At 38.0% G+C, this 18,985-nt stretch overlaps 1 protein-coding gene across 1 annotated transcript in view; it reads left to right on the forward strand.

Moving 5' to 3' along the window:
• IL13RA2 (interleukin 13 receptor subunit alpha 2) overlaps positions 1 to 18,985 on the forward strand; it is a 107,161-nt gene that overhangs the window by 24,018 nt on the left and 64,158 nt on the right. Inside the window, exon 2 of the mRNA XM_081808376.1 lies at positions 18,293 to 18,345. The gene's annotated coding sequence lies outside the window, so the exon portion shown is untranslated. The remainder of the gene's footprint in view (positions 1 to 18,292; positions 18,346 to 18,985) is intronic.

An 18,985-nucleotide genomic window follows, 5' to 3' on the forward strand; every position in this document is an offset into this window, starting at 1 on the left:
TTTTTTTTTTAAAGATTTTATTTATTTATTTGAGAGAGAGAGAATGAGAGAGAGCAAGCACATGAGAGGGGGGAGGGTCAGAGGGAGAAGCAGACTCCCCGCCGAGCAGGGAGCCCGATGCGGGACTCGATCCAGGGACTCCAGGATCATGACCTGAGCCAAAGGCAGTCGCTTAACCAACTGAGCCACCCAGGCGCCCTGCCTGGTCTTCTGAAAACACTGTTTTGAAGATGCAGTGTTTGGTAACAATGATAGTAGTAATGAGTCTTATTTTGGACCAGCAAGGTTTCTGCCAGGTTTTTAACATACTCTCAACTTAGAACAAAATACTTAGAAACTCTCATTCACTTTCCATCTATTTACCTGCATGTTTCTAGGCTCCTGGTTATGATGGAAATGTGGAGGAATGCTTGATATACAGATAAGATTTATTAAAAATCTTCTAGATAATGGTAAGTAGGTGCTTCTAACGTGTTTTAGGGTACTTATAAGCAGTTTCCACATATTTTAGACATCCCATGCAGGGCTATTTTTACTTAGCTTAATTTATTTCAATTATTTATGATAAAATATTTGTTAAGAAAATAATAGAACAAGCAAAATTTTGTCTGGCATGTTAGTATCAGTGCGATCCAGATATTTTATTGAGATTTAAATGTTTAGAACAGTACTTCAGGATATGTGTTTCTGGGGCACCTGGGTGGCTCTGTCGGTTAAGCATTCCACTCTTAATTTTGGCTCAAGTCATGATCCTAGGGTTGTGAGATTGAGCCCCATGTTGGGCTCTGCACTAGGTGTGGAGCCTGCTTAAGATTCTCTCTCTCCCTCTCCCTCTGCCCCTGCCCGCCTCTGAAAAAAGATATCTGTTTCCTATGTTATTATAAATGAAATGACATGAGAACCACCCACCTCCTGAAAGTAATTAAGAGTGCTGGGTTAAAATATATATATATTGCTGCAGACATTACTGAGCTGATAATTAGGAAGCTATAAGTACTAATCAGCCTGAGGGTTTCTGACAAAATTTGTTTTGACAGTTACATAGGACTTGGGGACAGGAGATAAAACCTGAGATTTTCCCATGTTTGCATTTGAAAAAGATAATGTGACATGAAACTAGGACTTCAGAGGGTTTTTTGATGTACAAAAGAGTACAAGGAACCTTGCCTTGCTTGACTTTGACATTGAGTGAAAAGCAAAAAAAAAAAAAAATCTCCCCTAAGTATAGCGTTACATTAACTATCCCCAGCATGGGTTTATTACTTACTACATATTTTTTGTGTGTGTGTATATTTCACAAACCTCACACATAGAATTTAATGAAAGTGTACCCAGATTGGTAGTGTTTCCAGCTGACCGACCAAAGCATAAGCGAATCTCCTCTGGAGGAGTGCATCTTCAACCTCAAATTCCCATAGGCAGGATTCTGTAGAATATGAGCTCACCATTAAATTTCAAAACATCCCACAAAAAACCAAAGGCTCAGCAGAGATAATAGAAAACAGACTAAGACATGAAAAGACTTTATTGGGTGACTCAGTCGTTATGCATCTGCATTTGGCTCAGGTCATGATCCTGGGGTCCTGGGATGGAGCCCTGTACTGGGCTCCCTGCTCTGTGGGAAGCCTGCTTCTCCGTCTCCCACTCCCCCTGCTTGTGTTGCCTCTTTCGCTGTGTCTCTCTCTCTGTCAAATAAATAAATAAATAAATAAGATCTTTTTAAAAAAGACTTTTTTTAAAAAAGATCTTATTTATTTATTTATTTTAGAGAGGGGTGGGTGAGGTGCAGAGGTCGAGGGAAAGAGAGAATCCAAAGCAGACTCCCTGGTTAGCATGGGTCTCACATGGGGCTCGATCTCATGACCCTGAGTTCACGACCTGAGTCGAAACCGAGAGTCAGACACTCAACCAACAGAGCCACCCAGGCGCTCTAAGGAAATGAAAAGGCTTTATACATAGACTAAAAATAAAACGTTCGAAAATGTTTAAAAAGTTAAAAACGAAATGAACAGGGTAAAAGACAAGAGGCTATAAGATGAAGCATACTTTTTAAGATAAAATTATCTAGAAATTAAACTTACAATAACCAAATTTAAAGACTTATTGATCACATTTTGGAGCATATTGGAGGCATCTGAAGAGAGAATTAATGAAGAAATTACTGGAAATTCATCATAGTGAGACAAAGAGAAATTAAGAAATGGAAGATAAAAGGGAGAAGATCTGATATTAGTGTAATGGGCTTTCCAAAAGGAGACGTAAAAGAAAGTGGGTGAGAGGAAGAAACATTTGAATAGATGAAACCTGAAATTTTGCAAAATGGAAGAAAGACAACAATTCTTAAAGAGCCCAGCGCATCTTAGTTAAAATAAAATGGATCAGGGATGCCTGGGTGGCTCAGTCAGTTAAGCGTCTGTCTTTGGCTCAGGTCATGTCTCAGGGTTCTGGGAACCAGCCCCTGCATTGGGCTCCCTGCTCAGCAGAGCGTCTGCTTCTCCCTCTCCCTCTGTTCCTCCCCCTGCTTGTGCTCTCTCTCTCTCAAATAAATAAAATCTTTTTTAAAAATTCCATAAAGTAAGAAGTAAAAAAGGGGAAAAACATGGGGCTAGAGATCAGGTTATTTTCCTTCTGCCAAAAGTACTTCCTTTAAAATTTTCATTGACATGACTCAATGGATAGTAAATAATCTTAGTTGTTATGTGTCTATAAATACTATTTTGTCCTAGCCTTTTAAAAGATGGTCTCATTGACTGTACAGTTCTTAGTTGATAATGATTTTCTATCAGATACTGAAGATATTATTCTACTGCCTTCTAGCTTTCATTGTTGTATTACGGAAATAAGCAATAAACCTAATCACTGATGTTTTGTAGCTCTTTTCACTCTAGGTGTTTTCTCTTTTGCTCTTCCTCCGATGTTCTATATATTACCACAAGGTTTGTAAGTGTGGATCTCTTTTTATTTTTTTAATTTTTTAAAAGATTTTATTTTTTTATTTGTCAGAGAGAGTGTACAAGGAGGGGGAGCGGCAGGCAGAGCAGGCAGAGCTGGGAGAGGGAGAAGCACGCTCCCCGCTGAGCAGGGAGCCCAACGTGGACAAGAGCTTGAATCCATGTGAAAAGTACCCTTAAAGGTAACTACATGGATATGTAAAATTTAGTGTAAATGCAATTTTGTTTGTAACTCTTCTATCTGATTTTAAAGACTCCTGCTTAAAGCAATAATTATAAACCTACACTGATGGGTTTATAATCTGTAAAGATATAATTAGTATTACAACAATAGAACAAAGGATGGGGGGAAGAAAGAATATTGGAGCAAAGTTTTTGAATACTATTGAAATTAAGTTGGTATTAATCTGAACTAGATTGTTTAAAGGTTTGATGTTGCTAACTCCCATGCCAACCACTAAGAAAATAATTTAAATAGATGAACAGAAACAAGGGAATTAAAATGATACACTAGAAAATATGGAACAGGAAGAAAAAAGTGAAGAATAGAAGAACCAAAAATACATAAGGCATGGAAAGAATTTCATTTATATTCATAAATACAAAAGCACAAGAAGATTTCCCTTCATACCCACTAGGATGGCTATAACCTAAAGGACAGACAATAACAAGTATTTGTGCAGATATGGAGAAATTAGAACCCTTGTATATTGCTGGCTGGAATGTAAAGTACTGCAGATGCTTTGGAAAACAGTCTGATAGTTCTTCAAATGGCTAAACATAGAATTAGTATATGACCTAGAAATTCCACTCTTAAATATATACCCAAGAAAAATGAAAACATGTCCACACAAAACCTTGCACATGGATGTTTATAGCAACATTATTTATAATAACACCAAAGCAGAAGCAATCCAGAGGTCCATTCAAAGATGAATGATTGAGCAAAAGGTTGTATATTCATACAATGTGATGTTATTAGGCAATGAAAAGAAATGAACTGATCTATCCCACGACATGGGATAAATCTTGAAAACATGCCAAGAAGGCAGTCACAAAAGATCAAACATTATATGATTCCAATTATATGAAATAGGCAGAATAGGCATATGTTTTTTTCTCCAAGTTTTTATTTAAATTCCAGTTAGTTAACATACAGTGTAATATTGGTTTGAGGTGTAGATTTAGCAATTCATCACTTACATAAAACACCCATTACTCATCACAACAAACACCCTCCTTAATCCCCATCACCTATTTAACCCATGCCCCCACCCATCTACCCTCAGGTAACCCTCAGTTTGTTCTCTACAGTTAAGTCTGTTTCCTGCTTTGCCTCTCTTTCCCACCCCCCTGCTATGTTCATCTGTTTTGTTTCTTAAGTTACACATATTATTGAAATTTTATGGTATTTGTTTTTCTCTGATTGACTTATTTCACTTAGCATTATATTCTCTTGCTCCATCCTTGTTGTTGCAAAGGGCAAGATTTCATTCTTTTTGATGGCTGAGTAATATTCCATTGTGTATATATCTTCATTATCCATTCATCAGTGGATGGGCCTTTGGGCTATTTCCATAACTTGGCTATTGTTGATAATGCTGCTATGAACATAAGGGTACATGTATTTCTTTGAATTAGCATTCCTGTATTCTTTGGGTAAGTACCTAGTAATGCAATTGCTGGATCATAAGGTAGCTCTATTTTTAACTTCTTGAGGAACCTCCATACTGTTTTCCAGAGTAGCTGCACCAGTTTTTATGTTCACCAACAGTGTAAGAGGATTCCCCTTTTTCCACATCCTCAGGAACAGCTGTTGTTTCTTGTGTTTTTGATTTTAGATTCTGAGAGGTGTGAGGTGGTATCTCATTGTAGTATTGATTTGCATTTCCCCGGTGATGAGTCATGTTGAGCATCTTTTCGTGTGTCTGCTGGCCATCTGGATGTCTTCTTTGGAAAAATGTCTATTCATGCCTTCTGCCCATTTTTAACTGGATTATTTGTTTTTTGGGTGTTGAGTTTGATAAGTTCTTTACAGATTTTGGATACTAACCCTTTATCAGATATGTCATTTGCAAATATCATCTCCCATTCCATAGGTTGTCCTTTAGTTTTGTTGATTGTTTTCTTCACTGTGCAGAACTTTTTATCTTGATGAAGTCCCAATAGTTCATTTCTGCTTTTGTTTCTCTTGCCTCAGGAATCATATCTCGAGAGACGTTACTATGGCCAGTGTCAGAGAAATTACTGCCTGTGTTCTCTAGGATTTTGATGGTTTCTTATCTCACATTTAGATCTTTAATCCATTTTGAATTTCTTTTTGTGTATGGTTTAAGAAAGCGGTCCAGTTTTCCCTACGCTATTTGTTGAAGGGATTTTTTTTTTCATTGTCTTGCTTTTTTTAAGATTAGTTGACCATATAGTTGTGGGTTCATTTCTGGATTTTCTGTTCTGTTCCATTGATCTACATGTCTGTTTTTGTGCCAGTACCATACTGTCTTGATCACTACAGGTTTATAATATAACTTGAAGTCTGGAATTGTGATGCCGTCAGCTTTGCTTTTCTTTTTTCTTTCTTTCTTTTTTAAAATTTTATTTATTCATTTCATAGACAGAGAGAGCACACACAAGCAGGGGGAGCGGGAGAGGGAGAGGGAGAAGTAGGCTCCCCACTGAGTAGGGAGCCCGATGCGGGCTCAATCCCAGTTCCCCAGGATCATGACCTGACCCAAAGACAGATGCTTAATCAATTGAGCCACCCAGGCATCCTGCTTTTCTTTTTCAAGAATGCTTTGGTTATTCAGGGTCTTTTGTGGTTTCATACAGATTTTAGGATTGTTTTTGCTCTGTGAAAAAATACTGGTGGTATTTTGATAGGGATTACATTCAGTGTGTAGATTGCTTTGGGTAATATAGACATTTTAAAAATATTTGTTCTTCCCATCCATGAGTACAGAATATTTTTTCATTTCTTTGTGTCATCTTCAATTTCTTTCATCAGTGTTTTATAGTTGTCAGAATATAGGTCTTTTACCTCTTTGATTAAGTTTATTCTTAGATATCTTACAGTTTTTGGTGCAATCGTAAATAGGATTGTTTTCCTAATTTCTCTTTCTGCTGCTTCATTATTGGTATATAGAAATGCAACAGACTTCTGTACATTGATTTTGTATCCTGCAACTTTACTGAATTCGTGTATCTGTTGTATGGATTTTTTTGGTGGAGTCCTTTGGGTTTTTTATACAGAGTATCATGTCGTTTACAAATAGTGAATGTTTGACTTCTTCCTTGCTGATTTGGATGCCTTTTATTTCTTTTTGTTGCCTGATTGATGAGGCTAGGCTTTCCAGTACTATGTTAAATACCAGTGGTGAGAGTGCACATCCCTGTCTTGTTCCTGACCATAGAGGAAAAGCTCTCAGTGTTTCCCCAGTGAGGATGATATTAACTGTGACTTTTTCATAGATGGCCTTTATGATGTTTAGTTATGTTCCCTCTATCCCTACTTTGTTGAGGGTTTTTATCATGAATGGATGTTGTACGTTGTCAAATGCTTTTTCTGTATCAGAATAGGCAAATCTATATAGAGATAACATAGATTAGTAGTTCCTTTTTAAAAAAAAAAGATTTAATTTTTTTAATTAATTAATTAATTTATTTATTTGAGACAGAGAGAATGAGAGACAGAGAGCATGAGAGGGAGGAGGGTCAGAGGGAGAAGCAGACTCCCCGCCGAGCAGGGAGCCCGATGTGGGACTCGATCCCGGGACTCCAGGATCATAACCTGAGCCGAAGGCAGTCGCTTAACCAACTGAGCCACCCAGATGCCCCGATTTAATTTTTTAAAAAAACATTTTATTTATTTATTTGCTAGAGAGAGCACAAGCAAGGGGAGTGGCAAGCAGAGGGAGAGGGAGAAGCAGACTCCTTGCTGAGCAAGGAGCTGGATGTGGAACTCCATCCCAGGACCCTGGGATCCTGACCCGAGCTGAAGGCAGACACTTAACAGACAGAGCCACTCAGGCTCCCCAGATCATCACTGATATTTTAACATGTCTTTCTCAGTGTTTAATTCATCAAGAAAACCAAAAATCAGCAAGGGTAAAGATTATAACAGCACAATTAATATATTTGATTAAATACACTTTTATGTAAAAACCAAATATATTGCCCTAAGCACGTGTTAGCCCAGAAAACATGGGAGTTGATACTGACAACAGAGGGTTGAGGTGATAGACCATGAAATCTAAATTTAATAGGGAATAAAAACAAAGAGACAATGGAAAGTTTATATGGATGAAGCAGATGGGCTTGCAAGACAGTGGTTAAAGAACTGCTATCTTGAGATTGGTAGAGTGAGAATTCTGAAACCATCATCAAGTGGCATGGTGACCAAATTTAATTAAGAGGTAATTAGTCCTGTGTGACTACAAGGTCCAGAGTGTTGCCATGGAAGTGTCCAGCTGAAATGAGGTAGAAGTCATGGGAGATGGAGATTAAGGTATTAAAAGTCCAGAATGATGGGTATATCATTAACATAGATGTGAAATACCTTAGGATGTCAGGACATGAATGGAAAAGAATAGTGAATTGTGAGTGAGATCTCTTGAATGGAGGAACATTAGTAGGATTTGGTAGTTCCTCTACCAAGGAAGGTATGGTTAGAGCTGGATGGCATAAACCAATGTTTTCACAGGCAATAAAATAAGATTTTTACAGATGTGTGCGGCTCTAAAAGTAGTATGGAATGAAGAGGACAGTGATCCCATTACTTGATCCAAAACTACATTTAATGTGGGAGAAATAGCAGCTTCTACTTGATGGTATGACAAGAGAAGCGTTTTCCAGAGATAAAGCTGTTTAAATTAAGGTTAGAGAAAGTTACAGGCAGTGAAAGGAGCTTAAATTATAGCACAGTTTGTTAAAATGTAATGGAGGTTTAAAAGATATAATGGAGAGGTAAGAGATAAGGAGATCAGTGGTAGATTTAACTGGGGGAAAGAAACAATAGAAGGAGAACAGACAGATGAATGAATTTACATTCTGGGAGCTGATAAGGATGTTTAGATTAAGCTGCTTGACAGTTATAAGAAATGCTGGTTTTTCTCTAGTGGCTGGCAGTGAACAGGTGTAGGTCCACTATACTTCTGAGAAGATTTGAGTATTTGCTGGATTGAAGGGAAGAAGTTATTATCTGCCTTGAATTCTTGGGGATCTGGCTCACAGCTCCAAAGATTCACAGAGTAGATATGAGGTTCCCATTACCAACCTACTTGTCATTTCATTAAGTCTTTTGAAGAGTCCAGGCTAGACGTTCTACAGAATGGCCCACATTCTGGATTTATTTGCATGTTAACTTATGATTAGTTTCAGGTAAAATATCTAGCAAGACGATCACATGAGTGGTGTGTATAATTCCCACAGCAGCACATCAGGAGGCACATCATATCAAGCCATTCCACTATTGTTGTGCTCAAGCTTGACCACTTGGTTAATGTGGTAGCCACCAGACCTCCATTGCAAAGTACTGTTTTCCCTTTGATCCAATCAGCCATAGCTTGAGGGTGAAGAGGATCATATGGTATAGACCTTGGTGATACATACTCAGGAGAGATGTGAGAAACGGATAATAAGCAAGGACTAGTATACACACATAATCCACGTATGATATAAATTGTTAAGAGCTGTAAGAGAAGTGCTTATAGGAACATAAATGAGGGTGCACTTATTTCTGTGTTTTTAGAGTGGGGATGGTGGTTATGGAGGAAATGAAGGGAAAGCTGTGGGGCAAAGTTGGTATTTGAGAGTTTGATCTTTAAAGATGTGTCAATTGGTGGGTGAAGGTGGTGAGGGCATCCCAGGCAGAGAGAATAAATACAAGGGAACAAAAACTGAAAACAGGGACCTGAAATTACATGGTTCAGCTGGGAGAAAGGTAAACAAAATAAAAATATCAATCAATCAATAAAATAAATCTATCCATCCATCTATACTGTTAGCATATAAGATGTATGGAAATGAGTGGCTGGAGATGAGGTTAGAAAGGTAGACGAGGGGCGCCTGGGTGGCTCAGTCATTAAGCGTCTGCCTTCGGCTCAGGTCATGATCTCAGGGTCCTGGGATCGAGCCCTGCATCGGGCTCCCTGCTCCGTGGGAAGCCTGCTTCTCCCTCTCCCACTCCCCCTGCTTGTGTTCCCTCTCTTGCTGTCTCTCTCTCTGTCAAATAAATAAATAAAATCTTAAAAAAAAAAAAGAACATTTCCCTCATTATGGTCATGATCTGTGCCTTCCAAGAATAATATGTGCAGTATTTTAACAAGGGCAGAGAAGACGTTGGTAACATGTCTTTTTTCATTAATTTTTAAGTCATGACATGTAAACAAAGATGTTTGTCTTATATATTCCTAGGAAAGTATAATAAGAAATCTTTAAACCCTTTATCAAAAGGTTGATAATTTTGAAAGTATTTTTAAACAAAATGATAAATTTATGACACTTGAAATAAAGCCTCAAGATTTCTAGGATGCTCAGGAGTTTCAAGGCGTGGGTGTTGTTTTCCCCTCTAATCCAAAGCAAGTTCTTTCTTTTGGAAATAACACTGCCAATTTCCTCTTTGTTTAATTTAGGTTATATTGTGTAATGATCAGAGTTTATAACTTAGTCTTCCCAGATGTATTTTGTTTTAGTGTTCTCTCTCTGGACTGTCTCATTTTTTCTGGTGTAAAGATTGTCTGATATAATTTTGATGCTGAATGTTACTTGAGGTGAAAAAAAACCCTGAAAATCAAAGCACTCTGATGGGAAAAAGAGAAAGCCATATATCTGTTTGCCTGTACTTCACATTTTCTTTTCTTCTTTAAAGATTTTATTTATTTATTTGACAGAGACACAGCGAGAGAGGGAACACAAGCAGGGGCAGATGGAGAGGGAGAAGCAGGCTTCCCGCTGAGCAGGGAGCCTGATGCCGGGCTCGATTCCAGGACCCTGGGATCATGACCTGAGCTGAAGGCGGATGCTTAACGACTGAGCCAACCAGGCGCCCCTTCACATTTTCTTTTTACTTGACTTTCTACTCTGGACTACCTCCTCTATTTTGTGGAATTCAGAAATTTCACGCTCTTTATCTTCCAATCTGCTAGATCAACTGTGTCTGAATTAGGAATTAAAGAACAGAGATTAGGAAATGAAGTATAAAATAGAATGGAATCTGCAGGAAAAGAAAAACAAAGGGAACCAGAACATCTGGAAAGGGACTTAATAAAATTTATGAAGCAAACATTTACCTTATATTATTCTTGTTCAGCCTTTCTCCCCACCTCTATCATCCTTCTTTTTGTTCTTTCATCCTCTTCCTTCCTAGCCTCATTTTCCTTTCTATACAGCCTTGCCCTTTGCTACCTTTATTTCCTCGAAGATTAATGGACACATCTAAAAGTATTCTCACAGGCATTTGCATTTTACTAAAAGGCTGTTACAAACTAGAATTCATTCTAGGCCCAAGAATGAATTCCTAATGGTTTAATGGAATTGGCTTCACCATTTGTTTAAGTGTGTTCTTTGTGGCACTACTTCCATACTTCTCACTTATATATCTGCTTCCCTCCCAAATCTCATTCTCCTAGCTACCCTAGTCTGGCCAGGTTTTCTACGTGTTCAGTTCCCAGAAAATATTAGTACTTTCACCAGGATGCTATTGGATATGTGTATGAGGAGGAGAGTGGACAATCTCTAAATGTACACATACATACAAATATATGTTATAATTCCAGTCTATGAGGAATGAAGACTGTCAATGCAAACAGCAACATAGGAAGTTCTCTCACAGGGGACATCTGCTTGACCACTGCCTTCAGGAAAAGAGGATTTTACCTATTTCAGGAAACTCTTCTACCTATGATCACTTAGTTGCTAGCTTATTGGATTGTCTTCCAGTGAAATACAATTATTAGATCTGTGATACAGGCTTGAAAATAAGCTTTTTTTCTTTTTCTTTTTTTTTTTTTAGTTCAGAAACTAGTAAGTCTCCATTTCTCTCTCTCTCTTTATATCTGTGTGTGTGCGTGTGCGTGTGTGTGTGTGTGTTTGTATTCCCTTTGAATTGGCTTTTCTCCTCTTTCAGGGGAGCAGTGTGTGTAGGGGCAGATACTTAGGCTTTATTGTTCTAGGGAACTGTAGGAGGCAGCCAAGATGATCTTGGGAAATATGGGAGGGAAAAGAGGACACATAGAAGCTTAATTCTTTTAAGACCATCCTGATCTTAAATATGGACTGGAAAAAAAAAGGGAAAAAAGAAAATATAAACCTTGCCAATTCGTGAGGAAATCATCTCTTTTAGTATGATACTCTACAATCCCTTTGGAAAAGAACAGGTTGTGTGAAAAAAAGTACAGATGGGACTATAATAAATTTGAAGATATGTAAACACAGTCATCTGGTTGTGAATCTTTTCTCTGATAGCAGGAGTGTGAATATGTTCCCCCAGCCTTTCTTAAACTTGATTCCCTATGCATTACGATATTGTTGTCTTTCTTATGTCTCTTTAAAAATCAACTGCAGGCTGATAGCTATTTACCAATTTCTGTTCTCCACCTTCTTCCTGTGTACACAGCTACATTATATTTCCTAGCTTTTCTTGCAGTTAGGTTAGGCCATCTGGGTAAGTTCTCTCCAATGGAATGGGAGTAGAAGTTACAGGTGTCAATTCCAGGACTTTTCCATAGAATATCCACACATGTACTTCGAAGCTTCATTTGCTTCCCCATTAGAAGGAATGATGGTAACCAAAGCAACACTGGAATCTACATATTGGGAAAATGAAAAGTCTGGGGCGCCTGGGTGGCTCAGTTGGTTGAACATCTGCCTTTGGCTCAGGTCATGATCCCAGGGTCCTGGAATCGATCCCGAGGCCTGCATTAGGCTCCCTGCTCAGTGGAGAGCCTGTCTCTCTCTTTCCCTCTGCCTGACACTCCCCTTATTTGTGTACTCTCTCTGTCAAATTAAAATAAACATCTTTAAAAAAAAAATGAAAAGGTTCTCTGATGACCTGAATACCCACTCTGTATTGTTACATGAACAAGAATTAAGCCTTTGTTGCATTTGAACCATTACATGTATGTATTTACAGTTCAATCAACTCTACTACATTGTAGTAGGAGAGTACTGTATCTCCCCAAAATCCAGCACAATGCTGAGTAGGTACTCAATAAATAATGGTTGAATGAATGAACCCCTACACTAGCCCATTCATGAAAGATCTCCCAGGAGGTATAATTATCATGGAACACTAAGCTGCAAAATTCCCCCATCTGTATGTAATTTCATCCATTTTATGTGATAATTGATATTCAGCTATTAAGCACTTACTGAATGCCATGTTTTAACTCTCAAAACATCCTGATGAGATGATATTACTTCCATTTAACACATGACGAAACAAGTTCAGAGAATCAAGCCACTTTCCCAAGACCATACAGCTCCTAAATGGCTCAGCTCAGATTCAAATTTAAGCCTATTTGACTTCAAAGCTCTTTCCATTAAATCATGCTTCCTTAAATATGTTTCATTTAATACACCATATTTGTTGTTTAGATTTGTAATCTTGAGAATATAATATGATTCAGAGGCAAGTGTAATCACTTGGAATTTAGTAAATCTCTGAATAAAATAATAACACATGAGCTATGTAATCTTAGCCAATTAATAGAACCATTTGATTAGTCTGGTAATCAGCTTATGACCACCTCTTATACTCTTTCTCCCTAAGTGATCTTTAAAATTACAGAGTTGGGGCGCCTAGTTGGCTCAGATGTTTGTGTCTGCCTTCGGCTCAGGTCATGATCCCGGGGTCCAGAGATCAAGCCCGGCATCGGGCCGGGCCCCTTGCTCCACAGGGAGCCTGCTTCTCCCTCTCTCTCTCTGCCTGCCGCTCCTCCTGCTTGTGCTCTCTCTCTCTGTCTAATAAATAAATTAAAAAAATAAAATTACAGAGTAAATATAGTAAAAGGTCAGCTACAACAAGTGAAGATTGAATTTGAGACACCATGGTTAAATGATTTTCTGGTTAGGGATCAGAAAGCAACAGAAAGCATTTTTCATTTTAGTCCTTTCTGGAAAATCTTTCAAAATTTAGAAATTAAAAAAAAAATTTAGAAATTCAGTATGTTGGATAGACTGGTGCAGTGGTATCCCAAACTAGAGAGATGTACTCTAGGGATTGTCTCAGATGGATATTCGGGTTGAGTATACATAAAAGAATGTCTGTGTTTTTTTTAAAGATTTTATTTATTTATTCATGAGAGACAGAGAGAGAGAGAGAGAGAGAGAGAGGCAGAGGGAGAAGCAGGCTCCCAAGGAGCAGAGAGCCCGATGCGGGATTCGATCCCAGGACCCTGGGATCATGACCTGAGCCGAAGGCAGACGCTTAACCATCTGAGCCACCCAGGCGCCCAAGAATGTCTGTGTTTTGTTAATCAAAAATAATAAGGGTGTCTGGGTGGCTCAGTCATTTGGGTGTCTGACTCTTTTTTTTTTTTAAAGATTCTATTTATTGGGGCACCTGGGTGGCTCAGTTGGTTAAGCGGCTGCCTTTAGCTCAGGTCATGATCCCAGGGTCCAGGGATCGAGCCCCGCATCCGGCTCCCTGCTCGGCGGGAAGCCTGCTTCTCCCTCTCCCACTCCCCCTGCTTGTGTTCCCTCTCTCGCTATCTCTCTCTCTGTCAAATAAATAAAATAAATCTTTAAAAAAAAGAAATTGACAGTATTCTTTTTCAACCACACTATTAGTTCAAATACAAAACAAAAGAAAAATAAATACAAACAAAACAAATTCAAAAACCATGATGATCTAATCAGACCTGCTAAAATGTCCTACAAAGTTCAAAATTAACAAGAAGACTTTGACATATCAATTTATGTCCTGTAGAGTATCAGTAAACTTCACCCTAAACATGTTTCGTGCCTTAAGATATTAGCTAATTATGACACTACACATGTATAATTTGTAAATAAACACTTCTACCGAGAGGGTACATTCAAAATAAGAAAACCCCATAGAATTTATTATCTACAATGTTGGGAGACCAATGTCTTAACATAATCCCTTATATTACTGTGTTGGCAATATTTACATATCTGTTTTCTAAACTAAATACTAATTTCCTTGAGGGAAGAGGGGCTGTGTATTATGTTTGTATCTACAGTATGTAGCTCTTGGTTTTGCAGTGGTAGGTGCTCAGAATCTGCTAAATGGAAATAGAAATTTGTAACCAACATTAAATGAGTTCTTTTACTAAATACATAGTTTTTGGTCATACGATCTTAAAATATGCTATTTTATTTTTCTCCCCTAGAAAATGGGGTGAATACTTTCTGTTCTACCTATTTCAGTGGTTTCTTATGAAACTCACATACAAAAATAAAGATAAGGATGCCTGGATGGCTCAGTGGGTTAAGCATCTGCCTTTTGGCTCAGGTCATTATCCCAGGGTCCTGGGATGGAGTTCTGCATTAGGCTCCTTGCTCAGCCTGCTTCTCCCTCTTCCATGCTGCTCCCCCTGCTTGTGCTCTCTCTCTTTCTCTCTCTGACAAATAAATAAATAAAATCTTTTAACTAATAAAGATAAATTTTAAAGCCATGTATACCTTTGATGTGTTCATATTATTTTTCAAATATAAACTACTTTGGAAGCTTAGTATTATAAAAAAGCTAAGAAAAGGAAATGACAGAAGAGAAAAATGTTAACGAGGTCTTGACAATTAAAACAAATGCCTTTTAATGTGTTTAGCCCTTGGAATGCTGACACTTTCCTCCAATTGTTCAAAATAATTGTTTCAATGAACATGCTGTAAAAGTTACAGAAGTTTCAGAAAGGAGAAAAGGAGATGTAAGCATTGCTTTGCCTACCATTTCCAAATGCCTCCTATAATAGTGTCAGCATTACCTTTGTTTTTTTTTTCATCAATTCTACTTAAAAATAACTCATTTCAAGATCAGAAATGAAAGTGGAAAGCACAAAAGAGAAATCAGTGGGGCAGCTTCCCTGTTCTGTTTGAGAACTCATTTCCTGAGAATGTGAAGGTACAATCACAGAAGGAAGTCTAATATTTCAGTTCTATTTTGTTAAGTAAGGTAACCAAATACCTTTCTGTGCATGTGTGAGAAAATGCACTATAGCCGTTTAATGAAACCAGGGAGATATGGCACCTTGGGAGAAAGGAGTTTGCTCTTAAGATCTCAGGATTTTGGGGGGCACCTGGGTGGCTCAGTTGTTAAGCGTCTGCCTTCGGCTCAGGTCATGATCCCAGGGTCCTGGGTTCGAGCCTCGCGTCGGCCTCCCCGCTCCGCGGGAAACCTGCTTCTCCCTCTCCCACTCCCTCTGCTTGTGTTCCCTCTCACTCTGTCTCCCTCTCTGTCAAATAAATAAATAAAATCTTAGGTTTTTAATAGGCGGGGATCCCAAAACCAGGAATAAAAGGAGTGAGGCTTATATGGAGTGAGGCTGACTTATCCTGTCTGATCAACGTTAAGGTTCATGAGGGGCCCCTGGGTGGCTCAGTGGGTTAAGCATCTGCCTTTGGCTCAGGTCATGATCCCAGAGTCCTTGGAATGGAGCCCCATGTTGGGCTCCCTGCTCAGCAGGGAGTCTTCTTCTCCCTCTCTGCCCCTCTCCCTGCTCCTCTCTCTTGCTCACTCTCGGTCTCAAATAAATAAAATCTTAAAAAAAAAAAAAAGTTAAGGTTCATGACAGATCCAGTTGAAATATTTCCTAATTATGCTCTGACATCACCTTTTGACTTTTTCCTGAACATTTTTGTATTCTCTTCAGTTCTGCACAAACCACTTGCTGTCCTACCACCTCACAAATCAGTCCATGGTTGTCTTCATTTTATTTTCGCATTCATTCTGCTGTTCTCCTTTACTCTTTTTGCTTCTTGCATGTGTGCCCTTGTCTATGTGTTTATAAACAATACATGTAATTTGTATATGATTATATATCTCTATATAAATGATGATAAAGTACAACTTCTGAGCACTGAATAAATGTTTTGAAGTAGGTAAACAAAAGCAACATCTAATAATTGCAGTTGGATGAATGATACTGGCTATTTTCAACTTAGTGATTTAGCTGATGATTGATGTCTTCATTACTCTACTAAAATAGCATGTCAGAGTGCCAGTGTGTATACTAGCTATCCCTCATATGGATTATTCAACACATTCATTCATTTAAAATATATTTATTAAGCGCTTAAAGTGTGTCAGGTACTGTTTCAGTATTTGGTGTCATCAGTGAATGAAATAGACAAAAATATATTCTGCATAGAGCTTACAGTCTAGAGGAGAGAGACAAGCAATAAATGACAGAATAACCAACTATGTAACTAAATAAGTACATGATACAGTATATTAGGATTAGAAGGAAATACATGCTTTGTAAAATACAGAAATAGTAGGTGTACTGGGGGGTATGGATTGGTACAGGTTGAAATTCTAAATGGAGTGACCACAGTGTAGGTCTTATTGAGGAGATATTGGAGAACCTGAAGGAGCAAGTCACCTACTGAACCAGACTGATTTTCTTAGGGCTCCTCAAATCTTATTACAAAGGTGATTCATATTCTGCCTATGTATAGGGTTGGTCCCAATTGTAAGCCACACCAGGGTTAAATTCAGAGGGCACCATTCCCTTCTTTTGTCAGGAGTCTGATTCAGTAATAGAAGACAGAAACCTTAGAGAGGCATTAGTTCTCATGCTATTGTGTAATATATAGGAAGACAGCTCTTAAATTGGCAATACCTTCATACATACCAAGGGTTCAAGTTTCAGATATATAGCATATGGCAATTAGACCATAAAAATGCACCTTGGTATGCACTATGTAAAACTTCACTAAATGAAGTGGTCTGGAAATGAGGATGAGTCTCTAGTGCTCAGCCAAAATATTTCTCTGGTGACATAAGAATTGGGGAGCCAAGAACCACATCACTCACTCCAGATTTCTGGCTTCCTCCCAGGAGTCTAAACATTTGTTTCCTGAGAAATACCACTTGAATAATTTCTTGGCTTCTGGACAGGAATACCACAAAGCTAAAATTGCATTGCCCTTATTTTATTTTGTGAGCTAGAGTCAGGACTTTAAAATTTTTTAAAATTTGTATTTGTACTGTGATAATAAAGTTATATTTTGGATAATCTGGGTAATACTTAATATTATTCTGGGAGATAAAAAATTTAGGGAGGAAGCAGATTCCATAGGCCCCATGGGAATTCTGAATACATTCTAAAGAGTTTCAGAGTAGAAAACAAAAAGAGAAACTCATGGTCACCTGGGTGGCTCAGTTAGTTGGGTGCCTGCCTTTGGCTTGGGTCTGGTCCTGGGGTCCTGGGATCAAGCCCCTGCTGAGCAGGGAGCCTGCTTCTCGCTCTCCCCTGCTCGTGCTCTCTCCCTCACTATCTCTCTCTCAAATAAATAAAATCTTTAAAAAGAAAAAAAGAAACTCAAATCCAGGCAAACTTTACCAGAATCCTGAAGAAACAAATACATCACAGGTTATAAGAAATGTGCTCTGAGGGGAATGTTGAAGGAATAGTATCCATTAAGAGAAGCCTTGTGGATAATTTAATAATTGTCTTAAAATGTCAATGACTCAGATGCAGAGGATAGTCAATAAGTATTCTCTTTATTCTTAGATGACTAAGTAGACTTAAGAGAGGCCGTGGGAGATCTTAGTTAGCCGTGAGGAGGAATCATGATTGTGAAACACTGGAAATGGTTCCTAAGGAAAGTTGTGGGATCTTTTCTAGAGAGGTTTATAAATAGGAAAAATTCTCATCTGTCTCATGGTTTGAGTGTAGCAATAAGACCTAGCGATCCTAAGGTTTCTTCTGTAGTATTACATTTGGTACATCAGCTTTATTGGAATTATGTTGTCTGTATATAATGTTGGAATGTACTGGCATGATTTGCATTTAAACTATTGGTTAAATAATATTAAAAATATATATCTTCTATAAACAAATTATAACCTTTAGTAGTTTCCTCTCATTTCCAAATATTATATCATGACAGTCTGAGTAGTATCTCAGTACGTTTCTTTCTCCTGAGTCATAATTATTTCAGTGATGATTGGTATTAATATTACCCATTCTTCTTGAAAAGAGGGAAAATAATGTGAACTGTGCCAGTCTACTCAAGTTCTGTTACCTTAAACATTTTGTAAAATGATAGAGCATTTATTTGAATAATTTCCTTTCCACAGGTATCATCAGGAGGTTACCACATTTAGTTTTCTTTTCCTATAAGTTCATTTGCTTTTAACCCATATTACTCTCCTTACATAGGGCTTGTAAGACAATTCACAAGAAGTGGCTGGATCTCACACACATTTGGGAAGGTAAGTTTTAATTTTCTTAAAACTTGTTTTAAAAAGTTGTATAAAATAAATTTATTTGTAATGAAGAAAATTTTATTTCAAACTATTTTTCAGACTAGTTAGAGCTGGATATATCTTTGAAGGTCATCAAGCTTATTTTACTGTTGAGGGAACAAATCCTGAGAAAAGGAAGTTTGTATCCAATGTAAGAGTGATAGCATCAAGGCTAAATCTCAGGTCCCCTAACTAATAGTCTAGTGCTTTTTGCAACACACATCACTAAATCTTTCTCTGTTTTGGTGGTTATTTAGTGGTTATTTGGTGAAATGAGTATGTACATGTCTGTTAGGGTTAAGAATCTGTTGGTCCATAGAAGTGTGACAGCCATGTGAAAGTGTAGGAGCGGAAAAAATTTCCCTTCTTCCTTTGGCTGGTCTAATAATCAAATTGACATAAGGCAGGTTAACAGGAGAAAAATAAATTTCATTTGTTCCATTTAATGGAGCCCCATTAAAATCTGAAGCCCAGAAGGTAGTGAGGTTATTGAAGCTTCTGTATAACATGCTATAAAGAGGCAGGGTTCTGGGGACACGCAGGTAAGGAAGACCATTCACAGGAAGGCAGATGAGATGTTTGGAAAACAAAGGTTGCCCTGTTATGC

Source organism: Leptonychotes weddellii, chromosome X (genome assembly GCF_054177405.1).
Source record: "Leptonychotes weddellii isolate Sample4059 chromosome X, ASM5417740v2, whole genome shotgun sequence".
Lineage (NCBI taxonomy): Eukaryota > Metazoa > Chordata > Mammalia > Carnivora > Phocidae > Leptonychotes > Leptonychotes weddellii.